This window comes from Podarcis tiliguerta (genome assembly GCF_965153285.1).
Source record: "Podarcis tiliguerta genome assembly, chromosome: Z".
Taxonomy (NCBI): domain Eukaryota; kingdom Metazoa; phylum Chordata; class Lepidosauria; order Squamata; family Lacertidae; genus Podarcis; species Podarcis tiliguerta.
Window position 1 is genome coordinate 21,904,335 of NC_139553.1, and position 27,494 is coordinate 21,931,828.

The following is a 27,494-nucleotide window of genomic DNA, read 5'->3' on the forward strand; positions in this document are numbered from 1 at the left end:
TTGCAAGCAAGAACTACCATGAGCTCAGCTCAGAATACTTTAGGTGTTTTTCTCAAAGAGGAGTTGGTGGTGGTTGTTTTCACAAAACGCAAACCAAGGGTCAATGACATAGGCCACTCATTTGCTTGACAAGATAAGCTGTTAATAGGCTAGTTAGCTGACAAGGAACAGGCACTGAGGATTGATGAGTCCATCACTTCCTCATCCTCACATAAGCAGACAGATAGCAATCCTGAGAGCAAGATGCATACATTAATGTGCAATTATTGGCTCATTGAGTTTTCAGCCAGCTCATAAATCAATAACTGTTATTTTCGAAAAGATAAAGGATCAGATCAGGAACAGTTAAAAATAGTGAAGTGAGAACCCAAGCAAAATGGTACAAGTGTCCGTTGAATCGTTAGAATTGCATTAGATCCCTCCTTTAGGGAAGACTGTTGCATCCATGCCCTGCTTGTGTGACAGACAGGTGTTGTGGACAGTATCTCCATCTCTCATGTAGGACACTGAGGGTTTGGTGTCCTGTCAGGGAGTTCCCACTTCTTTAAGGGAAGTCTCCATGGCTCGGTGGTAGAGCCCATGCTTTGCGGGCAAAAGGCTCCTGTTTCAATTCCTGGGATCTCCAGGCAGGGTGTTGGAATCTGTAGACCTCAAGATGTCATTGGACTACAACTCCGAACATCCCTGGCCACTGGCCATGCTGCTGGGGCTGATGTGAGTTGGAGGCCAACAACATCTGGGGTGTTGTTGGTTCCCCATCTCTATGTTACAGGATTAAGGATTTCTAATGGGACACGGGTGGCAATGTGGTCTAAACCACAGAGCCTAGGGCTTGCCGATCAGAAGGCTGGCGGTTCAAATCCCCGCCACGGGGTGAGCTCCCATTGCTCGGTCCCTGCTCCTGCCAACCTAGCAGTTTGAAAGCACGTCAAAGTGCAAGTAGATAAATAGGTACCGCTGCAGCGGGAAGGTAAACCGTGTTTCCGTGCACTGCTCTAGTTCACCAGAAGTGGCTTAGTCATGCTGGCCACATGACCCGGCAGCTGTATGCCGGCTCCCTCGGCCAGTAAAGTGAGGTGAGAGCTGCAACCCCAGAGTCGCCCATGACTGGACCTAATGGTTAGGGGTCCCTTTACCTTTAAGGGACAATCCTCAGCCATTTGACACGATTTCCAGGATTCCTTGGTGGAAACCATGACAGTTGAATTGGTATAAAATAGAGACTAGCTTGCAGTGTACATGTGCCTCTAAAGGAAGGAATAGTAAGATGATAGAAGCACTCTTAAGAGTTAATTTATAAATGATCCTAACAGGTTGTTCTAAAGATTTGAGCCACGTTTTTTCTTTCTAAGAGGTCATCACTAAATCACTCAATGATGTGGACACACACACACACACACACACACACACACACAAACACACTATTTTGGCTTCTGAAGGTGCCTTAAAGGGATGTGTTCTTAATGTGGTGCAGGCCATAGTGAATTGTGGTATTCTTTTAAATTCTACAATACTTTTAGCTATAGGCATTTACAAACAATTACAATAAAGATGGATACAATATACATCTTTGTCTCAGAACAGAGGGTTACTTTTAAAGGAAACAACTATGATCATACATTAATAGAAAGAAAGAAAAAACTTATCAAAACTTAACAACATATCAAAACCATACTGAACTTTCCAGATGTCATAAAACAAATGGAGACCATACCTCTAGAAGGACTGTTTTGTTCATATTTCATTTCATCTTACATAATACATTGTTATTTTTACATCAGAGTTAACTCCCACAGCTTGTTTACCCCATCACTGCTCTAATGTTATATCTGAGTTTCCATTTCTGTCATGTTTCCACACCAGTCTATTATTTTTCTTTTTTTAAGAAAACAACAATCCAATGAAAAATCGAATTGTCGTTTGTTTTGATAGGGCAGTACAACACTGGGAGGGGAAAAAAGAGCACTCAGACACGACACTTTAAAGTGAGGACCTGTGCCTGCAAAGTGTGGGGCAAAACGCAAGTCTGGATGAGCCCTTGGTGTTTATTTCTCCTAATTTTTGTATGTAATATTCACTAATATAATGCATTTCTGCATATATCATTTTCACTAATACATGCTTTTTAAATGAACACTTTCCCCTAACATATGCAAACAATACACAAACAGAAAAGTTGTTATCCTTAAAAAGTCACATTTCTCTGAATTTTGTGATGCAGTTCTCCAGAAAAAAAATGAGCATAAAAGTGCCATGAATTAGTAAGAATAACAGAAAAATCAAATATATTGGGTGGAATTGCTTGCAAAAATCTGTGTCATAGACAAACTACACACAAATACGCTACAAATTTTCATGAGGGTTCCTTCAGGGCAGTGGTGGAATTGCAGCAAACTGCAATTTAAGATTGGAAAAATGAGATACTGAGATAAACCTAAATTGGCAGGTGTGCCCACCCCTAGATTTCCAGACAGTCCTACCAGCATGAGAGAAGTCCAAATTCATGAAGTATTTCTCATGGCAAACAGTTCAGCAAACAGGTGAGTTCAGCACCTTTTGAAAAGAAAGTAAGCCCTATGCATTTAATTTATTTTCCTTACTTTGTGCTGTTTGAGTGGCTTATCTAAATTTACTTCAACCAGGAACCTAGTTTTTGAAAATGGGTAGAAGATGTACTTTCATCCTATGACTCCATTTTAATGTGACAAGGACAACAACGTAGACCTAACCAGTGGGAGAAACCAGCTTATAAGCCAAAAGTTTTAGGCTTAATATGCAATTTTTAAGCTTAGATGGAGACTCAGTTCTATTTTAAAACTTAGTTTTTTTATTTGAGTTTTAAATATGTTGCACACTGAAAAGTGCATATGAAGGGAGGTGCACAGGGGGATAGACCTTTGCATTATCAAAGGAATTCAGTTTGCCCAGATCCTCTTCTTACTCAGTATTCATTATTGACTCACACAATAAAAGTTGCTGTCTCCAGGTTGGGTGGGGTCAGCTAAGTCAAATCCCCCTTTAAAATTATCTTTCCAGTGCATCAATATCAGTCATTTGGACACAGTAAGAGCACAAAAAAATCCATCTATGTTGTCTAGTTGTCAAATTCTGTATAGTAGGCACATAATTCAAGAGAATATTTTCCTCTGAAAATTTAAACTGTTTTCTGCAGTCATGCTTATACAATCCAATACTTTCTCCCAAAACTTAGTAAGCATTGGACATTGTAAAAAACATGTGCTTCAAAGAAGCATTATCCTTTTAACATCTCCAACAGAATGCTGTCTTAGACAGTCCTTATCTATATAAATGTAATGATAGCCAGTAAATTCTAAATATTATTTTCTGTTGTATAAATCATACTTTAAGATCCATAGTCACATTTACTATGGAAGCTAAAATACTTTCCACAGTTTAGGTAATATATGAACCTCCAATTTTTTGTTCCACCCATTTCTTAAAATCTTCATATTGGATTGATTTATTGATAACAAATAGCTAAAAAAAAATAGCCTTTTTGTTTCAAAGGATCTGATCAATTGTTCTAATATCTCTGGTATTCCAGAAGCTGTAAAAGCTGTCAGTCCAAACAAAGTTGTTAACAAGTGTCACAGCTGCAAATATTGCCATTGGGCTCCATCCGATAGATGGTATTTATTGCTTAAAACAGCATACGTGTAAAATTAATCTTCCTCATCTATCAGTTGATTCAAAGTCAGTATGCCAGTTTCCATCCAATTTTTCCATGTTACCATATTTTTCCAATTTCTGAAGTTGGGTTTCTTCATGAAGTAAATTTAGCATAGAGAATTTGATTGAATTTATTCTTTATTGGACATTATATTCCATATCTTTCTGAAAAAAAAAGTTTTGAGAGGCTCCCAAGTTCTACTATATTTGATCCTAATACTGTCCATCCAACCAGAGGACATATACATATACACATACACATATACACACACACATTCTAAAAGCTCCAGATTCATAATACTGAATCCTCCTTCATTAATTTGTAGTTGCATTTTTTTGTAAAGATATTTTTGGAGTCAAATAATTTATTTTTTGGAAATATTGTCCAGATATTTGAACTGGAATTCCCCTCAGAATATAGATTAATTTGGGAATAATATTCATTTTGGGAGATTTCACCCTTCCCCAAAGGGCAAGGTGTACTGACTCCCATCTATTAATATCTGAAGGAACCTATTTAATTATTTTATTTATATTACATGTTACTGAGTTATATCCTAAACCCAATGAAGTTACAAAAACAAAGGGTTGTGGGGCCTATCACACCTTATGACTGCTGGACAATTGTTGTTTGGTGGATACCATGGAACAAATTCAGTCCCTTGAGTCCAAGGCAGCTGAACCTGAGAAGCTGAGGGAGGCAAAAGAATCTTTGGAGGAGGCCTTCAGGGAGAAGATGCTAGTGTCCCGCCACCAGGGTAATACTTCGAAGCAAGATTAGGCAAGCCTTTGCCCATAAATGTTCAAGTGGACTCTGAGTGCACATGCGTCCTGCTGTTTTAATGGGCTGCTGACTCTAAGTGGTGGTGCTATTTTATTCTGCTCCTATCATGTTTCTATGGCTGTCTTGGGGGAAGTTATTTTGTGCTGCCTAATTCTAAGCCTTATGCTGTTATTGTGATCCAACTTGGATGAGACAGTAGTGGCCTGGTAGTGAGTCCCAACATATCAGATGAAGAATAATGAGACAAACCACCTAAAATTCTGCTTCCACTAGAATTTATCGATATTATGCAATAGGTATATCATATATGTATCTTATAACACGGGTTGTTACTTGTGTAGAGTTCCCTGCCATGATTTAAATTTGCCTCCATTCATTAATTACTCAGAGGTTTAGCTGACTGAAGTATCAGTTACACAGATTAAATTCTGCCATCCTATCCAGCAGTTTCTCCCTTTCCTCATTATTTGGAAAGGGCCCGGATACAAGGGGCATTCTGTGCATGTTTGTAGTGTTCTCTTTATTTTGAGATTCTAAAATCTGCAATTTGGCAGTGGAAAGCAGGTATGGGACTACAATCCCTGTTTTGAATGAGAGGTGTGGATTCTGCACATACTGCCATTATTATGATGCCACAGCTATATGCGTTAATAAGATATTAGTGCTGTATCAGGTAAAGGAACAAGCCTTTTGCTTAATTATACATTGGGTGGACACAGCTTCATATGTACTATAGAGCAGATCAACCCAATCTACTTTACTTCCTCCTTTCAAATGGAAGTGTTCTTTTTTTATTATGACTTTACAAGATTTTAGTGATTTTTAAAATTAATTTTGTTGATATGTAGGTTTTTAAAATGGTAAATTGCCTTCTGCCACACAGGTAAAGTTCAAATACTGTTACCAGATCAAAATGGTATATACAAGTCTAGGGGGACAAAGATAACAACTTGGTGCCTTCCAGATGTTGTGGACTAAAACTATCAGCCCCAACCAATGGATGGGGGGTCGGGGAATGGGAGTTTTGGCCACAACATCTGCATGGTAGCTACCTCTACTTTACAGCAGTCTGGCATGCAGAAGAGCCCCCAGGTTCAATCCCTGACCTCTCCTGGTATGTCTGGAGAAGAATGTGGTGTAGTAGTTAGTGTGCTGGTGAAGACCTGAGAGACCAGGGTTCAAATCTCCACTTGGCCATAAAACTCACTGGGTGACCGTGTGACAGTCACTGCCTCTCTGCTTAACCCACTTCACAGGGTTGTTATGAGAATTAAATGAGGAAGGGGAGACCGTGTATGCCACCTTGAGCTTCTTGGAGGAAAAGGTGGGATATAGCCACAATAAAATACATAAAATACATACACACATGAATGTGCATCATTCCCAACCTGATGTCCTGTGATGCTCTGGGTGGAGCTGATGAGAGTTGTGGCCCAAAACATTTGAAGGGCACCAGCTTGGGGAAGGTTGTAAAGACAGTGCTGGGCTAGAAGGGCCACTGGTCTGACTTCATGGATAGTATCTTCCTTTAGCCTGTAAATCAGAAAAGTCCCTTATTCAAATCTCAGTAAGCGGAGCTTTAAAATGCTTGGCTCCTCCCTCATACCTCCAACTTTAGGAGCAACGTGGAGACTGCACTGATCTCCTTTATAGGCTTGTCATAAGGATAGGTTAGGTATTGCAAAAGTTCCAAAGGGTAGTCATGCTAGTGTTGAGTCTTGTGGCACCTGAGCATGAAGTACGTGTATGAAGATTTATTTTTTTTGTAGTCTAAAGACAGAAAAGATACATAAAACTGGCTCTAATGTATGTGGCAAAGAGTATATCATTTGCTTTGTAAGCAGAAGGTCCTAGTTTCATTTCCCTGCCCCATCTCCCTGGAGAGCTTCTTCCACTTATTTATTTACCTTATTTATAGAAATACCACCTTGCTGGTGGAGATGTACTTGGTCCTCCTCTCCCCAAATTTTATCCTCACAAGAACCCTGCGAGGTAGGTTAGACTGGGAGCGAGTGACTGGCCCAAGGTCACCCAGTGACCTTCATGTCCGTGTGGGGATTGAACCCCGGCCCCTCAAAATCATAGTCCAGCACTCTAACCCCTGCACCACACAGGCTCTGCAGTAAGCGCAGGTAACGCTGATCTAGATGAACGAGTGTCCTAACTTGGCACGAGCGAGATAGCTTCCTAAACCTATTTTAATATAAATACGAGGTAAGGCAGGAGATGCGCTTGGAGACGAAAGAGCCGCCGTAGTTGCGGCCGTCGCCTTACGCTGCCGTTGCTTCGAGCGGCTTTGAGGAAAAGGGCCATTCTTAGGAGCGGCCCCTCCAATTTCAGAACTTTCTGCTCTCCTCTGTGATCAATACCCTGTGGCGGCGGCGGCGATGCAGCTCGCGGGAAACGGGAGCGGCGGCGGAGAGCAGGTAGCGCAGGGTCGCCGCTGGCGCGCGCTCGGTTGTGCAGCTACCGCTGCCTGCGCCGCAGCCTCCTCCAAGCGCGCCTCCAGAGCGCCGGGGGTTGCGCGCCCTTTATATGCCAGGTGGCCGCGCGTCGTTGCGCGCGCCGCTTTTCAGTGGGGTGGAGGAGGAGGAGGAGGAAAGACTGCGAGTGAAGAGAGGAGAGAGACTTCATAGTATTAAGGGGGTGTGGGGAGAGAGGGAGAGGCAGAAAAGCGAGCGCCGGCTCTGCCTGCCTAGCGGGCGAAGGGAAGCCTCATCTGCCCGTGAGAGCGAGACGGAGAGCGGCGCGGCTGAGGCAACAATGGCAGCGGCGGCGGCGGCGGCGGCGGCGGCGGCGCATTAGGCACCTTCTGAATGGGCAAAAGCAACCCGGGTGGGGGAGGCGGAGGAGGCGAGGAAGCCCCAGCAGCCGCGGAGGAGGAGGAAGGCGGCGGCGGCGAGGAGGAGGAGGAGGCAGCGGCGGCGGCGGCGGCAGTAGTAGTAGCGGCAGGAGGAGCAGGCGCGCCCCCCTTCCTGCCCGGCCGGCGGGAGCTGCTCGGGGCCGAAGCTTGCGGGCGCCGGCTGGCACAACTGCGGGGACCCTCGTGCCGCACGAGCCGCGCCGGCGGCTCCATCATCTCCATCTCCATCCTTTTCTCCTCCCAGAGGAGGAGTAGGTGGCGGCGGCGGCGGCGGCAGCAGCAGAGGCACCAGCAGAGGCAGCAGGAGAGGAAGGCGCGTCCACCTGCACGCGCTGGAGCGCCGGGCTCATGGAGAAGCGGCGGCAGTCCTGAGTGCCGCAGCAGCAGCAGCCGCCGCCGCCGCCACCACAGACTCGCTCTCACGCCTGCTGTGGAGCAGCCCCTGCCCGGGCAGGCCTCTCCGCCTCCTTCGCTCCAAGGTAAGCTTTTTTTCCCCCTTCCCCATTCTCGTATCAAGGCGTCGCCTACTCAGGGTGGGTAGACCCTTTTGTGCGAATCCGGCGGGGACAGCGGCGGCTCTTCTCTAAGGCTTGCTTGGCGCTGCAGCTGCATCAGACCAGGAAGGAGGGGAGGGGGAGCGCTGATGCAGGCAGCCCGAGCACTGCAATCCTTCGAGGGAGGGCCCCCCACCTCGGCTCTCTTTTTTTAATACGGAGAGGAGGCCAAATAAGCTGCAGGGATGCGCGCGCGCGCGCGTGTTTGTGGGGGCAGATGATGGCTAGGAATGGCTTTGCTTTCTCTCGCTCTCTCTGTCTTAGGAGAGAGCCTGCAGGTCTGGGTTGCTGGGTGGGGGGTGTCCGCCAGAATTGAAGCATAAATTGTGCCAATCAAAATACCTCCGATCCAGGGCGGTGAGCGCGAGGGGGATTGTAAAGGGTTGAAAGGAAAGGAGGGGGGAGCGTGCGAAGATGGTGGGGGAGCGCATGGTGTTTTAAGTTCATACATCCCTTTTTAGAAAATCTGTCAAAAAAGAAGGGGGGAAGAGAATAGAATCAAAATCACATATCCTCCCCCCCTTTGTTAAATGCGGGCTGCTTTAAAACCTGAATCCTCCTTGCTGGTTTTCTGTGGAATGCAGGGGCCAGAGGTTACCATAATTAATTAGCAGCTATTTTAATGTATGGTCCCCTGGGTGGGGAGAGGGTAGAAAAAGAGAGAGACTGTGTGTGCATGTGTGTGTGTGTATGCATGGCATTGAATATGTTGGCTTGCTAAAAAGTGAATGAGTGCTCCAAATTGGATGTTTCTCTGTGCGTGGATGCATGGAATCTGCTGATTTGGGGATGAAATTATAGGCCCCTGAATTAAAGATTTCAAGATGCCTCCTTCTTGACATCCTGTGGGCTTTCAAAAGTTAAATGCAGCAGCATTTTAAGCCATTTCTTGAGAAGGATAATGCCCACTTTATTTGTGTGCAGAGAAAAATGTTTATCAGATGGTTCTTCGCCAGGGGTGTGATTATTTATTTCATGGTTCATGCTTAGGAATTTAGTGTTCTGCTAAATTTTTGAATTAAAGCACTGTGTGTGTTCAGTGCAGGGAGGGGGCTGGAAGTGGATTTCCCTATTGCAGGGGTTGCTCCTCTGTTGGTCAGCAATTTGCTTTAGGTAGCAACTGAGAACTGCTCCACATTATGAAAAGGAAAGAGGTCACTAAGTGATCCTTCCTTGCCATCTTATTTTTTTTACACACTGGCCAGCACATGACTCTGTGCTTCTTGTTTACTGCAGATAAGGTTTTAATGAGGGAGAGAATTACTTTAGGGGGGGTGTAGTGACCAAGGAATGGCCAGAAGACCCTAAAAACATTAAAGTTTATTGTCACTTCCCATATTAAACAGGGTAATTGGACAATGCTGGTTGACTATCTGAAACTCTTCCCAAGTGAGAAACACAGCTATGAATATAATTAACCATCTGTCCAGTGAGAAATTGGAAATTGGGCTTTTATCCTTCACGTTCTTTAGTTTGATGCCTAAATTTATTGACTGCTTGTGCACATGTGCCACACAAGAAGAGGGCTTTGGCTTGCAAAGTGCATTTCACCTGTGTGAATATTGATCATGGACTTCTGGTGGTGGTTGTTTTATTAACTATACAGTACTAATTGCAGGTGATATGATAACAGTATGTCAGAGCAGCTCTGCAGAAGCTTAATGATGCAGTAAAGGGTTCACAGACATTGTCTTAAGTGCCACCTAGATAAATGTAGTTCCTACTGAAGATATTTCTTTCTGCTCCCAGCGAATTCTGTATGTTCACATTAATTGAAGAACTGTGCGGAGAGCCAGAAGATATGTGTGTGATATTTTTTTGGTGTGTGTGTGTGGGGGGGGGGACTCGTTCTGTGGTCATGTTTCACTTTTCTTTTTATAGCTTTTTCCACCCCTTTCCCCAGTGCCCTGCTAGCTTTTCTCCATAGCCACGTTCCCTTCCTAACTACAAAAACCCTTGCTTTGGTGGCAGAGCATCCGCTCTGCCTGCAGAAGGTGCCATGTTCAAGCCCTGGCATCTCTAGGCACAGTTGAGAATGGCTTCTGCCTGAAACCACGGATAGCTGCTGCCAGTCAGGGTGGACAGTACCGAGCAAGATGGACCAAGGGGATGACTTGGTAAAAGGCAACTTCCTATGTTATTTAGGCACCTATTGACAGAACTTCAGTGTTGCCTTGTAGTAGTCACCTAGCCAACTGTGTGTGTGTTTGTGTGATCCAGCCTGATTGCTAGTAAGTGAACTATACATATTTGGTGGGGGGGGGGCAGGTGGTATTTTATGTTTTGTAGCTTACTCTTTTCTATGGGCTTGGAGTATGTGATGCATGTAAAATACCTATCCTACCGAGGGAGTGACTTCTGTTTGTTTTCCATCAAAAGGTTCTGAAACCATTCAATGGATTGCGTTCCGACGAGTTATCCTTGCCTAAAAGGTAGCCTTTCTGAACCTGGTGTTTTCCCCATGTGGTTTGGACTACAAACAGTACAAGCCACTGTGCTAGCAGGTGCTGGTGGGAGTCCAAAACATTTGGAGGGCCCCTGGTTGGCAAAGGCCTGACTGTGGTGTCCAGGTAATGCTTTATTAGAAGAAACTTGTTCTTAGGTTCCTAGAGCTACAGTTTTCAGAGTGCTTTAACAATCAACCCCTCTTCACAGGGATTGTGGGAAATGTATCTTTTTGAGGGGAATGGGTCTCCTAACGTCTCTCAGCACCATGGGCGTAGCCAGTATTTATGTTGGCGGGGGGGGGGAGAGAATTGAGCTATCTGTGACGTGATCGGTCAGTTAGTTAAGTATTTTTTATATATTTACTTGATGGGGGGGGGTTAGCTGCATGGGAGCTATGCCATACTCAACCTTTAGCAAACTACAGCTCCCAGGATTATTTGTAGGAAGCCATGACTCTTTAAAGTGTTATCATAATGCTTTAAATGTATGGCGTGGAATTGGCATTTTCTTCACACAATATATGTATTGGAGTTTGGGAAGGGGGGATCTTGTGGACTTCCCACAGGCATCTGGTTGGCCACTATAAGAACAGGATGCTGGATCAGATGGGCCCCTGGCCAGATCCAGCAGGGCTCTTCTTATGTTATTTATCAGTAACAAAATCCAGAGAAGATCCAGTTTTGACTTTGAGCTACTGGAATATAGTGGGACTGAATATATGGGCCAGTGCAGAAAATGGCAATCATCAGCGCACTGCTTTTTAAAAACAAATATTTGACAAAAGAACAGACTGGTTAAATAGTCAACAATTATGTAAGCACATGAGTAGGGTCTGACGTGCTGCGTCTCTGTTGAATCAACCTGTTCAGTGAATAAATCTGCTATGCACCACTGCTTTTGTTTCATTTCTAGGAGAGAATAAACTTAACTTGCACACTCTGAATCTCTCTTACCTGTATTAGAATCTTCTACCCCCAAATCCTAACTTTGGAGAAAGGAGTGCCTATCCTACACACACGCACACACACACACACACACACACACACACACGTGCTTTAGAATTCATGTTGACAGTCATTCTCCATTGGTCTGTGTCTTGATTATTGACATTGAAAATGGCAATGGGCCGTGCAAGGCTACATGTATTTGGGGCTCTTGGCTTGCAGGGGCAGTTCCAGTGAATAATTATCCTCAAAGCGTTAGCCAAAGGATGGTCATTGAGCAAGTCAGTTGCGCATTATCTTTTCATACATCTGGCTTACAACAAAGACGGTTCAACTGTACTTTTTCTAGCCAAAATGAGATAGTACCAGAGAGGTTTGCCTGTTTCTCCATTTGTTTGGGACTCTCCTTACAAAGTGTTTATTATGTTTAAAAGGCTGTTGTGTGACTTTTCATTATTGATGCTGCTCAGAACATTTTATTCACGATATTGTCCATGCCAATAGGATCTTGAACTATATTCTGCTTTAATTGCCGTGGTGCATGTTTCATACGTAGAATTTTATTGGAATGAGAGCATTCAGTAGAAGGATTTCTTTTAACCAGAGGATTTAAATTTTTCATCCTCTTATTCGGGCAAGCTGCAAATGTCCATTGCCCTTTCTTGAAATTCATTTGTATCTAAGAGAAGGTAATGAAGACCATGGCTATTAAGCAGTAAGTCCTATTGGATTCAATGGGGCTTACTCCCAGGTAATTTCAGTTAGGGCTGCAGGCTCAGATTTTAAAATCTTTGCAGAATGTAGCTGATCCTACTTTCTTGGAAATACAATATCCGTTGTTCCATATTTGTTAAATTTTGATCTGCTTCCCTTACTCCCAAGTGCCTTTTTGTATTCCTTCCTGAACACTTGTTGGGCATAATCTGATCCAAAATCTATCAATGCCTCAAGGAAAATTTCTGTAACTATGAAGAAGCAGAAGACTTGGAGGCTCCACAAAACTAACTCCCCCTCATATTGCCTATCGTTTTTGGGTCTGCACTTCAGGTGAGTTGGTGGCAGCAGTTTAAAGACCTTAAAATTGGTGTGTGAAGCAATCAGAATGCCATTGCTGATTAGCAATTGCAATTTACAGCCCATTCATGGCTTTAGACAATACGACTAAAGGAATACTGGGAAGCAGCTCAATCTAACGTGGTACCTATTTTCATCTGGAAGGTAACCATGTATGTGGTGCCAGGCATTTCAAAAGGGGTTTAGCATTCACAATATAGTCAAATTTTCAAAAGGTGATAATCAGTTCTTGTTTACTGAAGGTGAAGTTTTGGGGATAGATGCTGCAGTGGGAGCTGTCTCTAAACCTTCATGATTTTTTAAAAATAAAAATCTAATCCCATTTATGTATGCAAAATATCGAAAAGTCATTCTCTGTAGACTTATTAGGATTGTAGAGTTGGAAGAGACCCCAAGTGACATCTAAACCCCTGCAATGCAGGAATCACAACTAAAGAATCCCTGATAAACCTCTCTTTTAAAACCCCAGTGATGGAGGCTCCATCCTACTACTGAACTGCTCTCACTGTCACAAAGTCCTTACTAATGTTTAATCGAATTGTCCTTTCTTGTAGCGTGAATCCATTTGTTTGGGTCCTACCCTCTGGAGCAGCAGGAAACAAGCTTGTTCAATCTTTCGTGCATCTTCTCCATGCCGTATATGAAAGTCTCGCCAAAAACAAACAAACATTTTCAGGTATCTCATTGCATGGAAACCATGAACATCTTTGGACACTACAGAACACTGAGCGAACCATTTTCTTCACTGGTCCTTTTTCTAGCCCTCTTTCACTGCAAGGGCTACACCATTTAGTCCTCCTTCACCGCACACAGTTATGAAAGGATAGAGAAGAGAACCATTGGGGGGAAAGGGGGGGGGATAGGAGGCAGAACCGTAGCTGCAGCATTTGGGAGATGAGAAGAACAAGAGCTCTTGGGAGTACGAGTTTGCACAATTAAAGCCACATATACTAACTTCTCTTGGGCCGAACTTTGCACCTCTGTTTAGTGAGAAGTGTCTGGTTGTGCTTTCCATCTTCCGATCCCAAGCGGGTGGCAGAAACCCTGAGCAGGTGTACGGAGGCATTTTGGTGTGGGTGAGGGCAAACAAGCTGCAATTAAACCAATACAAAGTGGAGGAAGTGCTGCGGGTCACTGATATGCATGGAGGTGTACAAATGTTTCTGGATGGCATTGCACTGTCCCTTAAGGGCTAGCTATGCGCTTTGGGGATGCATCTGGACATGTGCTTCCTCCCTGAAGAGCTGTAACTCAGTGGCAGAGCACCTGCCTTGCATGCAGAAGGATCCAGGTTCAGTCCCCAGCATCTCCAGGTATGGCTGAGATTGCCTTCTATCTGAAATTTTGTAGAATGGGTGCCAGGCAGTTTAGGCAGTACTGAGCTGCATGGACCATTGGCCTGACTCTGTATAAGGCTGCTTCTAATGTTATTACATAGATGCAGATTTTATTGGTGGATAGGTGTGATTTCCTCCCCAGCCTTAGCTAGTTTGTCAATTGCCACTGTATCTCAAGAATTCCAGTCTTGACTCAATGACACTTCAGTTGGTTATGTCCATTATTGTAATGGGACATTGTAAAGGCACATGCAATTCAGTGTAAGCAGGTGTAAAATGCTGCACACTGCGGCAAAGAATCCTAACTTAACATATTTTGCTAATGAGGTCTGAATTTGAGGTGACTGACCAGGAATCTTGGTTGTCATGACTATTCATCAAGATCATGGTGAATAGCTTGATGAAAATGTTGACCGAAAGTGTGGCAGCTGTGGAAGGCAAATTCTCTGTTAGGAATCATTACAAAAGGGATTGAAAACAAATCTGCCTCTATCATAACGCTGTTGAACAAATCTATGTTGTGGCCGCTCTTGGAGTACTGTGTACAGTTTCGGTCTCCATACTTCAAAGAAAACCATGTATAGCTGGAAAATGTGTAGGAAAAGGGCAATCAAAATGATCAAGAGACTAGAGTTTGCCAGACTTTTTTTGCCCATGGGCACATCTACAAGCCAGAGAAAATGCTGTGGGCACCACCCACACTGCAACCAAGTACATACCTGCAAGAACGCTCTACCCCACATGTGCCCACTCAACTATTTCCATCTGTGGAACTGGCATTGTTACAGGTGCCATACAGTGATCACTCTGCATTTGTAATAAATCAATCTTTTAGCAGCCCTCACACTTTGGAACTCTCTTCCAAAGGGAAGGCACCTTTGCTGTCTTATTTCAAGCTCTTTCTTTAAACATTTTGTTCAGGCAAGCCAACCCAGGTACATAGAGTGTTGATATGTGTCTTCATCTATTGGTTTTTAATGTCTTGAATGTTGTAGGTCATTTTTAACTGATTTCTCTCTCTCTCCTGATACTATCATTGTTTTATTCTTTTTGTGAACTGCTTTGAGGGTGCTTTTGTGTTGTTTTTACAATCAAGAGGTATATAAATTTGGTGAAATAAAACAAATAAATGCCCAGCACATTTCCTATTGACTCCTATAGAATGCAGCTTAGTTTCAGAGCAGGGAGGGGAACATGTGGGCACCAGACAAGGCTCTGTGAGTGCATGTGCACCTATGGGCATCAAGTTGATGACCTTCAGACTAGAGCAACTTATTTGGTTAACTCCCCTTCCCAGTTCACTAGAGGGATTGAATCTGGGACCTTCCACATGAAAGGCATATGCTGCCCATTGTGTGTTTTTTGGAACACTTTATTGCTGTGCAATGCAAGGTTTTGAGAACAAAGCACTGTTTTGGGGTTTCTTGACAAGGTTTTATCACAATAATTTCTAGGCTGTTGCAGGAGTTCAGAAAGACTAATCATTGTGAGGTTACTTGCAGTTGATCCTCATTCAGTGGATGTAGAGATAACAAGCTGTTTGTGCGTGCATTTGGTGGTTTTAGTAAATATCCCAATGAGAAAATGTTACAACATTTGGGCGTGTTTGGGGGAAAAGATGTGTAAAAGGTGGTGGGGAGAGCATGGTACAGCTTCATAAAGTTATGTATAGCGTGGAGACAGCAGAGAGGTTTTTCTCCTCCTCAGTGTTAGAACCTGGTTCATCTGGTGAAACTGAATGTGGTAAGACTCAGGACAGAGAAAAAGAGCTGTTTTTTCTGGCCACCAACTTGGAGGGCTTTAAAATAGGATTGTATAAATTCATGGAGGAGGATAAGGCTGTCAGTCACTGCAAGGCATGATAGCTATGCCCTGTCTTCACAGTTAGAGGCAGTAAATGTTTCTGAATGGAAGTTACAGAAGGGAAAGTGCTCTTGTGCTCTAATCCTGCTTCCAGACTTCCCATTAGGACCTCTGTTCAGTCAGTTATGAGAACAGGATGCTGGATTAGATGGGCCACTGGCCTGATCCAGCAGGGCAGTTTTTATGCTGCTTCACATAACGTGCTTTACATGAGGCTGCCTTTAAAGACAGTTCAGAAACTTGGTGCAGAATGTAGGTAGTCAGAATACTTGTAGGAGCCAGGGGCTCAAACCATACTGCACGTGGTCTGCATCAGTTGTATTGGCTGCCTGTTTGTTTCTGGCCCCAGTTTAAGGTGCTGTGTTTTTTATTTGGTAACATCATTTTTATTCATTTTCATCTCTAAGTTATTTAACGTGGTTGCATTTAGATATATCTTTGTTTACATTAGGGACGCGGGTGGCACTGTGGGTAAAAGCCTCAGCGCCTAGGACTTGCCGATCGAAAGGTCGGCGGTTCGAATCCCCGCGGCGGGGTGCGCTCCCGTCACTCAGTCCCAGCGCCTGCCAACCTAGCAGTTCGAAAGCACCTTCGGGTGCAAGTAGATAAATAGGGACCGCTTACCAGCGGGAAGGTAAACGGCGTTCCATGTGCTGCGCTGGCTCACCAGATGCAGCTTGTCATGCTGGCCACGTGACCCGGAAGTGTCTGCGGACAGCGCTGGCTCCTGGCCTATAGAGTGAGATGAGCGCACAACCCTAGAGTCTGGCAAGACTGGCCTGTACGGGCAGGGGTACCTTTACCTTGTTTACATTAAAGCATATGACACGCAGCAGCTACATAAAACTGAAAATAAAACAACAATAAGCAGATAAATGTTCCTGAATATATCAACTAAGTTGCCTCAAAGTTATTACAATTTGTTACAGATATGAAATGATGTATAGTAACGTCTATTGCTTAGATCGGTGACCATAAGTAAAAGGCATTTTGTGTCAAGAACAATTAGACTGTGCTGCAAACTATGAGTAAACTAGTACACTACAACTAGTACAACTACCACCTACCCCAGCAACATCATCAGTGGCTAGGGTTGATGGGAGTTGTAGTTCAGCAATATGTGGAAGGCCAAAGGCTCCCCAAACCAATTCTAGATATTGCTTATCAGTGGGGTGACTACTCTGGGACCATAGAAGTATGTTATGTTGCTGTTTTTTGGCCTGGACTTGAACCTTTTGGTACTGGCGTTCTTGAGGACTGGGAAATGAGTCTGCCTCCTCCTCTGCCAGCTCCAAGGGTTCTTCAGCAGGTCTCAACACCAACAGAGATTTCAGGGGAACTTGCCCACTCATCAAAGTCTGTGGGCTGTCTATTTTGACCTCTGTGAACTCCATAGAATTGTAGAGTTGGAAGAGACCCAAAGGTCAGCCAGTATCTGATGCCTGGCCAGGACTAGGTGTGACACTGTCTGGATATCAATAGATGGATTGCTGATGATGTTTGATGGATGCTTGTTTGTGTGGAAGATGAGGATTAATTTGCAAAAACGTTTTTTGTAGTTGGCATGGACAGTACCTGTGATGGAGGGCTTGTTGCATGTGTTATCTTCACTCTGTAAGGTCCTGTTCAGCTCCACCATTAGTGCTTTATTTACTACATTTATATTACATCCCACCCCTTCCTCCAAGAAGATCAAGACAGCACAGTATACCCGAGTTGCAGTGAGTTGCCCTTTGATTTTATACACTAAGTGTGGATCATACTTCTTAACAGTGCTTTTTAGAATGCACTGAACTTCCCAGACATAGCTGGAATACTGGAGTTGGAAATTGCAAAAATGTCTGGGATGTATGGCAACTTCATTTTTTTGCAATTTTGCAAAAAATGCTCAACAACTTTTATGTCCTGATGTTCACTTTTTGAAATATGGCAACTATATATATATATATATATATATGAGATTGGTCGTGGTCTAGGGTTGATGTAATGTTCCTGACATGGTTCTTGCACTCTCTGTTTTATCCTCCCAAACAGCCCTGTATGGTAGGTTAGGCTGAGATGAAGTGACTGGCTCAAGTAACTCCAGTGGGCTTTCGTGGCTGAGTAGGAATTTGGAATTCCCTGCTCCAACACTCCCTAACAATACCCCACACTGTTTTAATTCCCGGTGCCTTTCACCAAGTTAGCTGTTTGGTGGCTAACCTGTTGGAGGAGAACAGTGCAGGGAGCCATGACTAACCTATAGGAGGGAGCAAGTCGGCAGTGTCCATGTGCTCCTTTTCATTTGGAATTACAGCTGCGGAATCTGTGGTGAACTCCTGTGTTTTTAGGTTGGCTTAATCTGCTGCCTTCTCTTCTTCTTCTTTAAAAAGGTATTATTCTTTTATCCAGCACCATCTGTGCACATGGTGCTTTACCTTCCAGTTGTTGGAAGCCACAGGAGGGCAGAGTAGTCTTGTGCTTGCAGGTTTCCCACAGGCATCTAGTTGGCCACTGAGATCAGGATGCTGGCCTAGATGGGCCATTGGCCTGATCCAGCAGGTGTTTTTGTTCTTAATGCAATAGAATAGGTCCTTGCCCCTGTTTCTCTTGTGTCAAAACCTAGATTGTAAGCTCCTCTGGAGGTTATTGAAGGCTGCAGCACAGTGCAGGGAGGTGAGAGGTGACTGGTTTTGGCATCAGGGTACTGGACAGAGATCAGAAGGCCAAGATGAGATGACAAAAGACCAGAAAACAAAGGATTTTCTGCAGACTGTATGACAGCTTAGCTGAGTGCAGGTCATATTTTTTTCAAGGGAACTGAGAGAAATGCCATAATTTTGCTTCTTAATTTTTGTTGGGTTATATCTTTTGAAAAACTGTTGAAAGCTGCCCAGAATACAGTGTGCATAGTAAAATGTATGAATATTCAATTGCTGTTGATCTATGGGTAGGCTAGCCTTCACCAACTTGGTGCCCTCTAAATTTTGGACTATGACTCCCATGTGCTCAGTCTGAGCTGATGGGTGTTGTGGTCCTAACATATGGAAGACACCAGGTTGGCAAAGGCTGGTGTAGGAATTCCTGCATGGAAGTATACAGCAGAGAGTGGCCACAACAATAATCACACCTATGAAAGATCCCAATTGCCTTGTTGGTTGTATGGCAGAAACCTGTATGAAGTCTATGTAACAGGGGGTAGGAATGACTGAGGAAGCCCTCTCTTTTATTGCTACCTTCAGAAGGAAGGCGCACCCTGAGGAGGTCCTGTGTAGATTATCTTGGGGCTCCATTAGGAACTCATAGGAAGAGGCGTTTCATTAGGTACAGGGGTGTACCAAGCTGTATAGGTTAAAGTCAGCCTGGAAGCAAACTGAATGCCAGTGAAGGACCAATGTGATATGTGCATGATGGATGCTTTCTGTTAGTAGCCTTGTTGCCACATTTTGCACACCTGAAGTTTCTGCCCTGTTTTCCAAGGCAGCACTGGATAAACAGGATATTTACCTGAGCATGGGCCACAGAAACCAGGTTATTTGGTTATAAAGGGGCATAGCTGGGCTACACAGGTCAAAGGCACTCTGTGACACTGAGACCACCTGCACCTTGAGTATCTGTCTTGGATTCAAGAGTACTCTGAAGCTGAGAACTTAATCATTCAGTTCAGGGTTGGGTAGAAGATAGCTCAGGATCTGCTGGTAGATCTCTATCTATGGTAGGTGGTTTGCAGGACTGGTCAGGGTTTCTTTTAACAACAGCAGCAAAAAAATGATTTCTCCTTTTTTGTGGGAGAAACTATGAGCTCCATTCAGTTTTGGTTCTGAAAACAGATTCCTCTGCTCAGAACGTGCTTAGGGGCACCCTGCTATTTAATTTTAGCTGTGGTCACATAATTTAATGTGCATGGCATTCCCCTAAATAATCTTTGGAACTGTAGTTTGTTAAGGGTGCTGGAAATCATGTTTGTGAGAGAGGAGGAAGCCATGCTTTAAGTGTATGGTCTGGTGTGACCTGTGTTTCCTTGCCCTGGCTCTGGTTGGTAAATCTTGGTAAAGATAAAGGGACCCCTGACCATTAGGTCCAGTCGTGACCGACTCTGGGGTTGCGGCGCTCATTTCGCTTTATTGGCCGAGGGAGCCAGCGTACAGCTTCTGGGTCATGTGGCCAGCATGACTAAGCCGCTTCTGGCAAACCAGAGCAGCACACGGAAACGCTGTTTACTTTCCCGCTGGAGTGGTACCTATTTATCTACTTGCACTTTGAAGTGCTTTTGAACTGCTAGGTTGGCAGGAGCAGGGACCGAGCAACGGGAGCTCACCCCGTTGCGGGGATTCGAACCACCGACCTTCTGATTGGCAAGTCCTAGGCTCTGTGGTTTAACCCACAGTGCCATCCACGTCCCGGTAAATCTTGAGGTTGTAGTAAAAAAGAAAGGAAGTCCAAAAAGATTGCCCACCCAGCTTTAGGGGGAGTTAGCCCCACCCCACCCCAGTTAAACACTACTCATCTGGACAGAGGAACAACCTATTAATTGTGTTTGGGTTGAGCTTCAGTTTGATGGTTCTCATCCAATCCCAACTGATTATGGCAGGGATGTGGGACTGGCTTGGACATGACTCTAAACAGGGGTGGATAACATTTGCAAGACTAAGGGCCACATACCCTTCTGGCTGACCTTCTAAGGGCCACATGCCAGTGACAGCAGATATGTCTGGAGCAACAAGTATAATTTTCAACTTTGGGCAGGAGGCTAATTTCTACATATACACCCTCTCTCTGTCTTCCATCTACAAAAGTAAAAGGCATGATTACAGTTCCGAAATGGCAGGGAAACACTTGTGGGTGAAGCAGGGGCACTGGTCTGGGGAGAGTTTGAGGGCTGGATAAAGTAGTTCATAGTTAAACTATGCAACAGCAGGGATACAATCTGTGGGGGACCTCCAGATGTTGCTGGACTACAACTCCCTTTATCCCTGACATTAGACATGTTGGCTAATGGGAGTTGGAGTCCTAACAACAAAGGGAGGGTCACAGTTTTCTCCAGTCTCTGGTTAGGAGTTATATTCAAATTGAGCATAGCCTTTCAGAGCGGCCTGAGGAACCCCCAGTAAGTAGCCAAGGAATCCCAGGTTTCTCCACAGCATAGTTGTGAAAACCACATTCTTAAGAATATTTGCTAAAGTTATTTTGCAGTTCAGCTGAATAGCAAGATGAGCTATCTTTGAACAGTGTAAATATAACAGTCTTGAAGAAACTGATTATTTCACGTTTCAGGGTGTCAGAAATGGAGCTTTGCATATCGTATCTACTACTTAAGAGCTTTTGCAGAAATTGTGTTGCTAACTTCAATTTCATGCCTGCTAGCATATCTGTCTTTGCTGATAACCTAAGACACAACTGGATACTATTTCATTTGTTCTATGCTTTATTTTTTGAGGAGGTGGGATCTTTGGCCCAGAAATAATATATAATAGGGCTTCCTCAGAAACCAATTGCTTTAGTTTACTTGCATTGCAAAGCACTGTGGCTTCTGGTAGTCCCAGTTATGTTTTCGTTAGTGCACCATGGGGTTATTATAAGCATGTCGGCCTCACCAGATCTAGGAGTTGGAAGAGATCTGTTGCTTCAGCAATGAAACAGCTCACATTGAGTGTTTATATAGGAGTGGGAGGCTCCATCCCCTTCCAGTGCTCTGCCTGGCCCTGATCTGAGCAGGTGATCAGGGATTACCAGGAAAGGAACTGAAAATAAAACTGCCAGTGTCATGGTGCTGTTATACAAATCTGTGGCACTTGGAATACAGGTCTGGTCACCTCACCTGTAAAAGCTTATGGTAGAGTTGGAAAAGATTCAGAAAGGGGCAACCAAAATGATAAAGGGAATGGAACAACTCCCCCATGAAGAAAGGTGGCAGCATTCAGGACCTTTTGGCTTAAAGAAAAGGTGAGAAAGAGGGGACGCGCTAGAAGTTCAAAAATTATGCATGGCATGGAGAAGAGCTCCCTCCCAATAACACAAACTCATGGGCATCTGAAGAAGTTGAATATTGGAAGATTCAGGAAAGACTTCTTCACAGTGTCTATTTAAATTATGGGATTGACTCCTACAGCAGGGAGTGATGGCCACAAACATGGATGGCAAAGCAAAATATCTGTGCCAGCCAGCAAATGGGTGGAGTCCCACCCTGAGCTTCTTAGATAGTTAGCAGAGACAAAGCAGAGTGGAGAGTTTCATATTGCAGCTAGAGATGATGCCGGCTGGAGGAAAACAGTTGCACTCTGTAATATGCAGCAAACTGGAGCAGAGGGTCAGAGAGCCATGTTGGATTTCTGTTTGGATCCAGGGCTGTAGCTCTGGGGGAAGCAAGACCCTCTTGGGTTGTTAATGCTGTGAAGCCCTCCATTGTAGGCTCCAGTTGTATATATGTGTAAATACCATATATCCCAAAGACATCACAGTCCCCACTGTGCCTCATTTTCCAAAGGAAAAATGAACTTTGAGTGAGTGAGTGCCCAGAGCCCTGGAATCTCTCACCTTTCAGAGATTGGGGTGATGTGTAACAATACTCATGCCACACTTGTAAGAACTTGTGGCAGCCCTATACCTTGGAACTACCTGCCTACTGATATCAGGAAGACACCTTCATTGTACTCTTTTTGGTGCCTGCTAAAAACAATCTTGTTTAGACAAGCCTACCCAGAAGCCTAGAAAGTTGCTGCGAGTTTAAATCTGTACTGTCTATTTTTTTAATTTAGCTGTTAAAAAAATCTTAAATTATTGTTTTTCTCTCTCTTATTGGTCATTTTATTGCTTTATCTTTTTTGTAAACTGCTAGATTAAATTTTTTTTTAAAAAAACCTAATTGGTGTATAATTTTTATGAAGTAAATCATTTATTTATTTATATCCTGTCTTTCCCCCAGATCAGGGCTCAAAAAGATGAAAGAATTTCAAATAAATCAAACAGTATGGAATTGCTTCATTCTGGCAAGTTGAGAGGCTGGGTCTTCAGTGTGAACCACGTCCTACTCCCACTCCCTGACTGGACCTCATCTCTCCATTTTAAGCCTTCATTTTTGTGTCTCTTTATTCTCCTTTCTTGCCCTTTTGTCTCTGTCCTTCGGAACATTAGCCTGCCGACCCTCTCAAAGAGTTTCCAGGACATTCTGATGAGAACTTCTGTACCCCTGCATGTATTTCACTCAAGGTTTTTGTCTGTGATCCCATTTCTTAAAGAATATTCTGTGAAAGCGTTTTTTTTTAAGGGCACTTCTGAGCAGCAAAGAGACATTACTGTGTTGTTTGGTAGGAATTTCTAAAAGCTGCTCGTGAGTCAAATTTCCTTGTGGTAGTTCTGAATTTGATACTTCGTACATCTCATTCTGATGATGGCTCTTGGCTAAGCAACAATTTTTTGGTTTGATATGACGTACATTTCATTCTTTCTCTCTGAAAGAGAGAGGGGAGGTAGGGACAGCAACTAAATGTTGCAGCGCTGAATACTGCTGTGTGGGCTGCCAGTCTTTCCCTTCCTCGTGATATTTCATTCCGTTCTCACCCCACCTCATTTTCTGTTTTCCTCATAGTATTCTGTACCCCCTGAGCATGCATATTCCTCACTAAGCTATTTTGGGAGCTCTCCCTCTTTATGTCCCCCCTTCTAAACATCTGTAAATTTGGGTGTTTCCCTGAACCCCTGATACTTCTTTCTTGTGCACAACTGTTGTTGTTTTTCAACTTTGTAATGATCTACACCTGGAGAATGGGTTTCCTATTAGTGTACAGGTGACTCTCAACTTACACAGGGGTTATGTTCTTTGGATAGTGTGTGAAGTCAAATAGCAGCATATGGTCAAAACACACAGGGTTCAATGACAGGTGGGATTGCCAAAGTCTTTTTTCCCAGATGCTCGCCCCCTTTCTGCCCCTCCCTTTAATTTTATTTTCCCAAGTGCGTAAATCTGAATGTGCACAAGTTAAAACATGTGCAGCTTGCGAGTTACCTGTATAATATTTCCCCCCATCTGTATGTTTGTGTAGATTTAAGTAAGGGGCAGGAATCTTATTTACTAATACGATAAAAGTTGCAAACCAAAGAACTGCAGCTGGTAAACTGCAGTTTACAGAGTTGCCCCAGACTAGTGGTTGCTTTCTGAGTACATTATGTTTTTTTAATGTGCAAAGCATTTGTTTCATGCCTGAAAACCTGTGCTAGATTTTTGCTGTGCAAGTGGGAAAGGACATTCCCAGTCATCGGCCTTCTGTATGTGCAGGTCACAAATGTGCTGTTGAATGGGAGTAAACAGGGCAGCACTTTGGGACAGGGGCAGCAGATGCATTACAATATGTGTAGAACTGTGTGCCAGTACGATCCTGGCACTTTCCCAGGTGTGCTTTTCCTGCTTCTCTCTCTCTTTATGCAGAGCTACTCTCTAGTAATTAAACTGGTGCCACTTGGCAATAAAGATTTTGCAATTATAGAACACAAAGGTTGTCGTTCATTAGCAGAGCTCTTGCAGAGCCCATGTATTGCATGTAGAAGGTCTGTGTCATTGGGATCTTGGGTGGAGGGGGTTTCTGGAACGCAGCTGCCAGTTGGAGCAGGCAGCACTGCACTAGGTGCCCCAGTTAGGAACATAGGAAGCTGCTTTATACTGAGTCAGAACCTTGGTCCACCCACTCAGGAAGGATCCAGCTTCACAAATATAACATGGGGGACACCTGGCTTGCCAGTAGTACATATGGAAAGGATCTAGGGGTCTTGGTGGACCACAAGCTGAACATCAATAGTGTCAATAGTGTGATGCAGCAGCAGCAGCAGCAGGAAACAAACAAACAAACAACACCCCCCCAAAAAACTGACTCTATTCTATTCTAATGCTGCATCAACAGAAGTCTAGTGTCCAGATCAAGGGAAGTAATAGTCCCGCTCTGTTCTGCCTTGGTCAGACCACACCTTGAATCTTGTGTCCAGTTATGGGCGCCATACTTTAAGAAGGATATTGACAAGTTGGAACATATGTAGAGGATGGGGAGACCAAGATGATAAAGGGTCTGGAAACCAAGCATTATGAGAAGGTTTTGAGGGAGTTGGGTATGTTTGGGCTGGAAAAGAGGAGACTGAGAGGAGATATTATGTCCACCCTCAGATATCTCAAGGGCTGTCACATGGATGAGGGAACAAGCTTATTTTCTTCTTTTGCAGAGGGTAGGACACAAACCAATGGCTTCAAGTTACAAGAATGGTGATTCCGACTAAACACCAGGAAGAACTTTCTGACAGTAAGAGCTGTTTGACAGTGCAACTGATTCCCATGAGAGGTGGTGAACTGTCCTTTCCTGGAGGTTTTTAAGCAGAGGTTGGATGGCCATCTGCAATGAATGTTTTAGATGAGATTCCAGCATTGTACAGGGTTGGACTAGATGACCCTTCCAACTCTACAGTTCTATGATTCTATGTCTACATGACTAGAAATGTCTCTCCAAATTGGGGGGTGGGTGGGTCTCTCCTAGCCCAGCATGCAAGGCAGATGTTCTACCTTTCAGCTATAGCCCTTCCCTGTCTCAGTATAAGAAAGGCAACCTTTGCCAGATGTTTTGAATGACAACTCCTACCAGCCCCAGCTAGCACAGTCTGATATAAGGCAGCCTCACATGCTCTTCAGGCATCTTGGGTCATGGATGCTGCATTAATTAACAACAAAACCCGAAGAGGGGAATTAAACATTAGAAGTCCTCACAACTTTTAAGAAATAATGTTCTTTGCTTTCAGAATGCAACTGTGGACTAATCTTCTACCAGACATTGATTCCTGGACCTGTATTACCTGAAAGGCGGCAAGGTGTAGTGGTTAGAGTGTTGGACCAGACCTGGGGAACCAGGGTTCAAATACCCACTTGGCCATGAAGCTCTCACTGGGTGACCCTGGGCCAGTCACTCACTCTCAGCCACATGTACCTCACAGGATTGTTGTGAGAGTCATATGAGGAGGAAGAGAACGATGTACGCTGCCTTGAGGTCCTTGGAGGAAAGGTGGGATATAAATGTAATAAATAAATAATAATAATTAAATAATAACTCCAAAGTAGTAGAGTTCCACAACAATTGAATTGCCTTGGGAAGTTGTATGTAGCCTGTTTGTTGCTGGCAGGCCATCCCTGTACTAATCTTTTTTGAGTACTCAAATAAGGCCAGCCCTCCTAAAACATATAAATAATCGAAGAACTTGGCTTGGATAAGTCCTATCTAGCCATTTCCGATAGTGGTCTTCTGAGATGTTTCTGTGCAGGCTTAATTTCCACAACCCTATGCACTTCCCCTCTTCAACTGGCATTCAAAGGTATTCTGTACATGGAGGTCCGATTTAATTCTCATGGCTGATACCCATTGATAGGCCTGTTCTCCTCCATAAATATGTCCACATTAAAGCTATCTAAGTTCACAACCATCACCATACCTTGGCTTCTGTTGAGCATAATCTGTCCTCATTAGGTTTGTGTGAAGTTTGAGCTGTATTTGCGCCAGTGAGAGCCAGTGTAGCATAGTGCTCAGAGAGTAAGACAGAGAGTAGTACCTGGGCAGACCAGGGTTCAGATTCCCAGTCCAGCCACAAAGCTCACTGCCTCTCACCCTAGCCTACCTCACAGGCTTTGAGCTCCTTGGAGGAAAGATGAGATAGAGTTGAAAGGGACCCCAAGGGTCATCTAGTCCTGCAATACAGGAACCACACCTGACAAATCCCCAATAGATGGCCACCCAACCTCTGCTTAAAAGCCTCCAATGAGGGAGACTCCACCACCTTCCGAGGGAGTCCATCCCACTGTTGAACAGCTCTTACTGTCAGAAAGTTATAAATGCATTTTTTTTAAAACCTCCCCCCCCCCCCAATAAAGTAAAATTTGCTGTCCTGAGTACATCTGAAAAATGAAACAAACACTTTTCATACTTCTGGACAATCCCTCAGAAGTTGCTCTAGGCATTTCGAGTGCCTTCATGGCAACTACAGACCTTGGAAAACTAAGCAGAGTTTTGTGCCTGGTACAGTTTACTAAGGAAGGACAAGTCTTTGATGCAGTAATAACTTTGTGAGAAGCTTATTTGTTGGCATTAAAAAATATTTTAGTCACTTCAGTATCCACTAGCAGCCGTGGAAGAGCCCAGAGAAAGAATATTAAATCTTCAGAAGTTCTCTCCCTCCCCCCACATCCTTCCAGAGATTGCATTTTTCATAAGTAACTTGTGAGAGTTGAAATCTAAAGCTCCCAAAGCCTTTTAAATGTCTTCAGAAGTGCTACTGAGGCTTAAAAAAACCCCAAAAACTGGGGTTAGCTTTTAGTATTTTAGCTGTGCTTAGTTCCATAAATCAGCAAGGCTTCTCTCTGCTGTATCATTAGCAGTTGAGTCGTATATGTGTTCACTCAGAAGCCAAGCCAAGCTGAGTTAAATGGGACATACTCCCAGGTAAATATGTACAGGATAGCAGCCTAAATGAACGTTTTGGCCTTTGGCTTGGACAGTCATTTTTCCTCCCATGTTATAATATTTGGAACTACCTGCCTAGAGAGACCAGACTGGCTTCCTCCTTGTACTTCTGCTGGCAGATGAAGACTGCTTTATTCTGACACACCTTTGGGAACTGACTGTTTTGTTTTGTTTAAGGAAGGGGCTGCTGCTGCTGCTGCTGCTGCTGCTATTGCAAGAACACATTTCCTCTGGCTTGGTGTTTAGTGTGTGAGGAGGGAAGAGGGCTCTTACACTTAAATCCTGCTTGTGGGTTTCCCACAGGCATCTGGTTGGCCACTGTGAGAACAGGACATTGAACTAGACGAGCCATTGGCCTGATCCAGCAGGCTTCTTCTTTTATTCTCAACAGTCAGATCCATTTCAGCTGCATCACTCTTTCAACAGAGCCTAATTGTTGAGTAACCCAAAGCAATGAGACATTTTTTGATGTGTTTAT

At 43.9% G+C, this 27,494-nt stretch overlaps 1 protein-coding gene across 2 annotated transcripts in view; it reads left to right on the forward strand.

The window, feature by feature from the left end:
* Window positions 1-6,878: 6,878 nt before the first annotated feature.
* NEXMIF (neurite extension and migration factor) overlaps window positions 6,879-27,494 on the forward strand; it is a 207,942-nt gene continuing 187,326 nt past the window's right edge. For both annotated transcript variants that reach the window (XM_083423392.1, XM_083423393.1), the window contains exon 1: window positions 6,879-7,816. The gene's annotated coding sequence lies outside the window, so the exon portion shown is untranslated. The remainder of the gene's footprint in view (window positions 7,817-27,494) is intronic.